General features: G+C 43.3%; 1 protein-coding gene across 1 annotated transcript in view; it reads right to left on the bottom strand.

Annotated features, from left to right (window-relative positions):
- Window positions 1-7,520, bottom strand: part of LOC119573158 — a 45,811-nt gene extending 38,291 nt beyond the window's left edge. The window contains exons 1-2 of the mRNA XM_037920227.1: window positions 7,313-7,520; window positions 6,825-6,875 (exon numbers count right to left, since the gene is read on the bottom strand). The gene's annotated coding sequence lies outside the window, so the exon portion shown is untranslated. The remainder of the gene's footprint in view (window positions 1-6,824; window positions 6,876-7,312) is intronic.
- Window positions 7,521-8,212: the final 692 nt, after the last annotated feature.

The following is an 8,212-nucleotide window of genomic DNA, read 5'->3' as shown; positions in this document are numbered from 1 at the left end:
TTTTTGCCGAGACGCTAGGATATCTAGCCCTTCGGCCTTAGGCTATGCTGGTTATGCAGCGTTTACAAGTAGCCCTTTTTTCCAGGAGCAAGATTCCATTACAGCTGCTCTTAGGAACAACCTCTGTTGCGTCTTCCTTCAGTGCACTGTGCTTGCAGTGCACGGTATCTGTGCTTAATCTTAAATTAGTAAAAATGTCATAAAAATGTGAAAGTGAAATGAAAGACACTTAACTCAAAGAAGTTACGGTAATGTGGGAAGTAATATCAGCAATAAGGAAGAGCTCCTTTACGAATATCTTGTCAGACGCCGCTTGCCCGAGTCGTCTGCCCTTCCCTTCCGCTTTCACCTTTTTGCTTGTATCTTTGCTCGACTTCCCGTCCCCCTCGCCATGCTTCCTCTGCAACGCATCAGCCTAGCTCTTTGTCTAGCTCCTCTCGCAGCGGGCGGCCTCGCGCAGCCGTGGCCTTGTCTGGAAGCCTCCACGAGCAGTTGCATGTCCCCTTGAGAACATGCATGGCGCTCCACGGCATGACTCCGTGTCAGTACAGTCGCAGATCATTCTTCAATGAATATGTGATTACAAACTTACTGAGGAGCGTGCCTGCGCACTCGTGTGTGTGTGTGTGTGTGTGTGTGTGTGTGTGTGTGTGTGTGTGTGTGTGTGTGTGTGTGTGTGTGTGTGTGTGTGTGTGCGCGTGTGTGTGTGCGTGTGTGTGTGCGTGTGTGTCTGCGTCTGTGTGTGTGTGTGCGTGTGTGTGTGCATGTGCGTGTGCGTGTGCGTTCCCCAAGGCAATGGGGAAATACAACTAGTCTATCAACCAGATATGTGTTTATAGTGTTTATCTGTCTATCTATCTATCTAGCTAACTAGCTATACATACACACACACACACACACACACACACACACACACACACACACACACACACACATATATATATATATATATATATATATATATATATATATATATATATATATATACATATATATATATATACATATACATATACATATATATATATATATATATATATATATATATATATATATATATATATATATATATATATATATATACATACATATATATATATACATATACATATACATACACATGTACACACACACACACACACACACACACACACACACACACACACACACACACACACACACACACACATATCGGTCTATTTATCAATCTACCTATCTATTAACTATTTATCTGTTAGTCTGTCTATCTACCTGTCTATCTGTTCATTCGCATACACTATCTATTTATCCACCTGTCTCTTTATCTGTGCCTGTCTATCTGTCTGCATATCTATCTGTCTGTCTATACTTTCTGTCTGTCTGTCTGTCTGTGTCTCTCTGTTCTTCTGTCTGTCTCTGTCTCTCTGTCCTTCTGTCTGTCTCTCTGTATATCTATTGTCTATCTATCTCTGTCTCTCTGTCTGTCTATCCACCTATCTATCTTTCTATTTGTTAATCTATCTACATATCCGTTTCATTTTTGAAGACCAGCTACATATAGACAGACTCTATTTCCGTCTTGCAATCAATTCATAATACTCAAGGTAAAAATCAAGAGAGCGCCCACCGAAGATCAGGTAGAAAGTGTTAACAGTACAGTAAATGTATCTATTCACGCAAGCAGTGTCTGGAGAGGCTTTCACACACCAGGCAATGGTTGTTGTTGTTTTTGAAACAAGCAATAATGCAACAATAAACCCTTAAACGCACACATTCCTCCAATGTGAATTTCGCCGAACAGCTCTCGGCGTTGCGCTCGAGAGCGTGGGAACGCCTTAGGATTCCGTGGGCGCCTCGAGACAGCGCCAACGACGCCGTCCCGCGAAAGTATCGCCCTCGCTCTCCTTGACGATGTAGTGGCACGACGCCCCACCACTGTGCCACGCTATGCCTTCGGCACCCCCATGCCCGCAGGGTTTTTCTTTCGAACGAGCGAGCGAGCGAGTGAACTACCGAACGACCGACTTAGGCCATCTTCAAGACGTGCGGGGAACCTTCCGTCTACCTTCACGGTACTTTTGGTCGAGCAGGAAGAGAGAGACGCAGACTTCTGGAGGAGACGGTTGACAGCACCTTGGCTTCCTCACCCGCCGGCCGCTGTACCTCCGCACGCAGGTTATGTACCGTTGACCCGTATGTGCTCGCAAGTCCGACCTCCGCATTCCGGTACTCCGTCACAACCGAAAGTAGTATAGGTTAGTTTTCCCTTTGCGTAGGTTAGCTAGCTTAGCGAAGTGTTTGTGCCGAGTTTGATGTCGTGCGTCCCGTACTGTCATGTGTGTAGTGTGATGCGTGTTACGTGTCGTGCTTTACCGTCTGGGTTTTAATGTTTAATGTGTTTGTTTTAAAGTTTAATGTGTTTGTTTTAACGTTTCATGTGTTTGTTTGTTTTAACGTTTCATGTGTTTTTTGTTTTAACGTTTCATGTGTTTGTTTGTTTTAACGTTTCATGTGTTTGTTTGTTTTAACGTTTCATGTGTTTGTGTTTTACTTTTACTTGTTACGTGCCACGTGCTTTGTTACTCGTTGCGTGCCACATGTTTGTTCCTTTTTAGTGTTTTTGTTCGACTTGCGTAAATAAACCTAATAATTCGACGGTGGGTTTGCATGATCCCTCAAGTACTGATAAAGCCTCCAGAGAGCACAACACCAGACTCCCTGATCGTCGAGACATTCAGTCTCGTGGTGGCAGCGGGAATTTATAGTTATTTAAAACCATAATTATAGTTATGTTCTGCTTCGTAGTATTGGGAGTCACTACAGTAGCAAACAAATAATGGTGGCAGCGGTGGGATTTAGTGACACCTTTTTAATTCACTAATTACCGAACCTTTATTAGTACACACCGTCAAATTATTAGTATGTTACGGACCGTAGTCAGGCGTAGGTATTGTCATTGTCAATGCATACACATCTTCTCGACCGCTCGTTACATGTAAACCCCGTTAATTAGTACTTGCTTATTGTACGTCTACTTGTCTGTATGTACTTGTCCGCCCATTACGGTAAGCTGCAAAGGTGTGCAGCGCATCACACATTGATGCATTTTGTGTATTTGTTATATGATGTATTTTTGTATTGTGTATCTTTTTTGCGGGTAACGCAACGTTCTGTGTGATAAACGCAAGCGATGTATTTGTTTCGTAACGTAAATGTGTTAATGTAAGCGTTGTTTATTCCTGTGCGTTTATATCGCCGAATGCCGCGTCACCTCTGCGTCGAGAAAGTGCGTATAGTGTAACTTGTGTTCCGTTGATTAATTTTAGTAATCAGTGAATTGTCCTTTTGACGATAAGCAGGCATGCCATTACGTAACGGAAAACCTACAAAGATCACGACTAGTGACGGTGTCGCCATGGATGCGAGTGACGCGCGTGAAAAAGGTGTTAGTGATGAGAGTGGTGCGTCTGCTGACGGTCCTACAGGATCCGCCAGAAGAGTACGGTTTATGGATGATGTTGAGGGCGCGTGTGGTACGTCGGACGTGCATGAGGTGCAAGAATTGATGTACGAAAGTAGTGGTTCTGAAACACTAGGTGCTGCGGGAGGACTGTTTGAGCGTGTGCTCGAAGGAAAGAGAGAGACGCAGACTTCTGGAGGAGACGGTTGACAGCACCTTGGCTTCCTCACCCGCCGGCCGCTGTACTTCCGCACGCAGGTTATGTACCGTTGACCCGTATGTGCTCGCAAGTCCGACCTCCGCATTCCGGTACTCCGTCACAACCGAAAGTAGTATAGATCTTTGCAGTATGGCCAGTCTGCATGCAATTGCTTGTCGCCCCTATGCCTGTTCCTGTCTTGATGCTCGTGTAGCTGTACGCCCATCCTGCCTACTGACGCTCCGATATAGAACCACACGTTCGCTCCTGTTCATGGATGCCCATGGAAGCGTATGCCTCGTGTCCGTATTTGATGCCCAGGGTGACCGTATAAGCATGTGTATGTGGACCTTCCTTGCTGTTCCTGGAGTCTTTATCGATGTATCCGTCTGTTCTGTTGCGGTCAGAAGCAACCGTCGCCCGTCTATGCCCCTGGTTCCGCTTCCCTCCGTTCCCAGCGATGCATACTGCAGCCGCCAGAGCAGCCCCATCTTGGCTGGGCCGTTGCATGTGTTAGGGCGTGGGCCACAAGATTTCACGTCGGCCTCGGAGGCGATTCCGGCAAGCCGGGGCGGCTAGCCGTCTGGAAGGGGGCGGTTGTAGTGGCACGACGCCCCACCACTGTGCCACGCTATGCCTTCGGCACCCCCATTCCCGCAGGGTTTTTCTTTCGAACGAGCGAACGAGCGAGCGAGCGAGTGAACTACCGAACGACCGACTTAGGCCATCTTCAAGACGTGCGGGGAACCTTCCGTCTACCTTCACGGTACTTTTGGTCGAGCAGGAAGAGAGAGACGCAGACTTCTGGAGGAGACGGTTGACAGCACCTTGGCTTCCTCACCCGCCGGCCGCTGTACCTCCGCACGCAGGTTATGTACCGTTGACCCGTATGTGCTCGCAAGTCCGACCTCCGCATTCCGGTACTCCGTCACAACCGAAAGTAGTATAGGTTAGTTTTCCCTTTGCGTAGGTTAGCTAGCTTAGCGAAGTGTTTGTGCCGAGTTTGATGTCGTGCGTCCCGTACTGTCATGTGTGTAGTGTGATGCGTGTTACGTGTCGTGTTTTACCGTCTGGGTTTTAATGTTTAATGTGTTTGTTTTAAAGTTTAATGTGTTTGTTTTAATGTTTAATGTGTTTGTTTGTTTTAACGTTTCGTGTGTTTGTTTTAACGTTTCATGTGTTTGTTTTTTAACGTTTCATGTGTTTGTGTTTTACTTTTACTTGTTACATGCCACGTGTTTGTTCCTTTTTAGTGTTTTTGTTCGACTTGCGTAAATAAACCTAATAATTCGACGGCGGGTTTGCATGATCCCTCAAGTACTGATAAAGCCTCCAGAGAGCACAACACCAGACTCCCTGATCGTCGAGACATTCAGTCTCGTGGTGGCAGCGGGAATTTATAGTTATTTAAAACCATAATTATAGTTATGTTCTGCTTCGTAGTATTGGGAGTCACTACAACGAGGTCCCTGGGCGCGGGAGGGGCAAGAGGGGGGAGCCCCCCCAGAGCCAGCCCCGCGTGACATCGACTTGACCGTCCGCATCCTTAATATCATTTTTATATACAACTTTCTAGCTGAAACAGACTGCCGTTACTGCCGTCATGTTCTGCTCGCGTTTTCGTGTGTTGCTTTCGCTCGCTTTTCCTTTCCGTTTTTTTACAAGATCTACGTAAATAGCAGTTTAGGTTTCCCTTTTCTTCACTCGTGTTGTGATGACTATCCAGTTTTCGCCCCATTTTCTCTCTCTTCTCGTCTTTACAGCGCCGTTTCTTCCCGAATTTTCCCCTTCTTTCACGCATTTTCCTTTGAGCTCACGCTGCTCTTACCCATCGCCTAATTCTCTTCCTTTCCTCTTACCGACATACGACTAATCTTAACGCCAGCTGTTGTCTTGCTTGTCAATCACCCGAATTGCATGTTTCCTTGAATGATTCATCGCCTGTCAACGAGGTCATTTGCTTGTCTGCCAGCCTGCCTCCATAACTGCCACTCTGTTTCAGTTCGAACAGCCCTTCGGCGCGAGTCAGCCAGAACCCGGTGTGATATTGTGGCACGCCCTGTGTAACCAAGGTTGCACTGCAAGCATAAGTAAATCCACAAACGCAGAAAATATAAATTCCCCAGGATAACTGTCAGAATAATTGTTCAGAAAAGCGGACAGTGAATAATCATATTTTGCACTGCAAAATATCGACCGTTAACTATTTTATATTTTGGAATAGCTTGGTTATAGAGGTGTATCAAACATTCCAGCCGTTTGAATAAGTTTCTAGGTAAAAATAAACCTTGGTTATCATTACGGCAAAGAGACAACAAATGGTATTCCACTTCCTAGGGTCATAAGACACTCGAGTTGCGGTTATTGGGAACAAGTCTTGAACCCTCCGCTAAGGAGAAATGAGCGTGCACCCAAGACCATGTTTACATTTAGCTGCGCATACCCATTCTCTTTAATCATTAAGAGAAAAATCCGCCAGCCAATACAATAAATGCACCAACGCAACACCCTCGTCTCCTGCTGCGCGCCCGTGGGTGGGAGAGAGAGGGCGGCAGAAGTGGTGCTCTGACGGCTGGGGTAAGGCCCGAAATTTTGACAAATAAAGCAAAACAAAACTGGATTAAGCAACTACTCGTAACTGCCTGTCTGAATAAGCACTAAACGAACGTGCCAAACTTTCACTTCAATCGCCACTTTCAACCCAACTAAATTTCGCGAAGAGAGGGATGTTGACACAAGTTGATTGGACACCTGTCACTACCGAAGTGAAGCTGGCCATGGGCTGAGTCTATGAAAATCAGTAGCCCAAAAACATTTTAGTTTGTGCAGCTTATAATTTGCCCGAGTGACTCGAGTGCTCTTAATTTACGTTCCATTATGTCACTCATTACTTTTTAATGTAATGAGTAACACGTAATAATGTCTTTACGGTTTAGTGATGCAAATTTTAGAAACGCGTGGCGGCATTGAAGACTCCAATGAAGAATAGAATGGTATAACATTACCCCTCAGCAAACGTTCGTGAGAAATCTTTGTGTAAGTTTCTTTACATGTTCCTTTTCTGTTCACAATACAACCATAAACTATCCCCCTTAGTCATCAGGCAGTGCATTCGGATGAGTCCATTCAGATCCAGCTACCGCCGTTCCCTTGCCCTCCCTCCCAGGCCCCTGGCTGGACACTCACCTATAACGTGGCTGCTCCTGGAAACTTCTTGTTCGCTCACTCGGTCACCATCTGAAATCAGCAGAGAAAATTGTAAGAACAAGCAAAGATGACGAATAATAACTAGAACGTTAAGCATCTTGAATGGATGACTGACGATGTGACGCAGCTTATCCCAAACACGCAAGTTGGACAGCTATGCACTGCTGTGCTGAATAAATTAGGCAAAATCGCAAAGACATAATTAGTAATACTACTTTTAACGAGAGCTCTTCTCGAAGCCACAGCGATTTATCTTCACAAAGGGTTCATTTTGATTACCAGCTATGTATAGAACGGTCATTAGTACTAAATGTTCTAACAGGATTTAAGGTTTAAGTGAAAGGTTCATGGAAGTTTAGCATTATGATTTAATATTGGAAGATTTGATCCTCTATATCAAGCTGAAGTAAAAATACTTTAAGAACAGTTTAATTTACAAGAATTTTACGTGCATCCTAATGTATCACCTCGCTGAAAGAAATCACGAAACGCGAAAAGTGCTCCGGCCGAGCCTCCAAGTCCGCAATGCTATGGCTGGACGCCACGGTGAGTAAGGAGTAGGCTCCGTCGCGGCAGCACCAGCTGACACACTCTAATCGAGTCGACATCAATCGGCACAGGCCGGGCTCCCTTCATAGCCTGAGCGATATTCAGCTTAGCCCATCTGGCTTATCCTTCTCGCATGCAGGTTACACAATTCTGTAGAACAGGGAGCTAGTATATAATTATTAACATTATTATTATTATTATCTTATTATTACCGTTATTATCATTATCCTTAATATCATTATTATCAATTATCATTATCATTACTACAGCTACTACTACTAGTATGACTATCATTATCATTACCTTTATCATCATTATTATAATTATCATTATTATTAGTTTTTTATTGTTGTTGTTGTTGTTGTTATTATTATTATTATTATTATTATTATTATTATTATTATTATTATTATTATTATTACCTTTATCATTACCTCTAATATCATCATTTTCATTGTTCTTATTGATATTATCGCCAATATCATTATCATTAATATTATTTTTACGATTATCACTACTACTGTTATTACCATTATTATCATTATCATTGCCATTATTATTGTTATCATTATCATTGTCATTATTAATACTATCATCATTACTACTACTACTACTATTGCCATTAATGTTATAATCATTGTTAGCTTTATTATCATTATTATTATTATCATCAGTGTTGTTGTTGTTATTATTATTATCATTATTATCACTATTATTATTATTATTATTATCGCTATTACCATTATGATCATTATCATCATTGTTATTATTATTATCATCAATATTTTCATGATTATCATTATCATTACTATTGTTTC

The sequence above is a fragment of the Penaeus monodon genome, chromosome 5 (assembly GCF_015228065.2).
Source record: "Penaeus monodon isolate SGIC_2016 chromosome 5, NSTDA_Pmon_1, whole genome shotgun sequence".
Classification (NCBI taxonomy): domain Eukaryota; kingdom Metazoa; phylum Arthropoda; class Malacostraca; order Decapoda; family Penaeidae; genus Penaeus; species Penaeus monodon.
The sequence above is the reverse complement of the archived record's forward strand: the minus strand, read 5'-3'. Positions and strand labels throughout refer to the sequence as shown.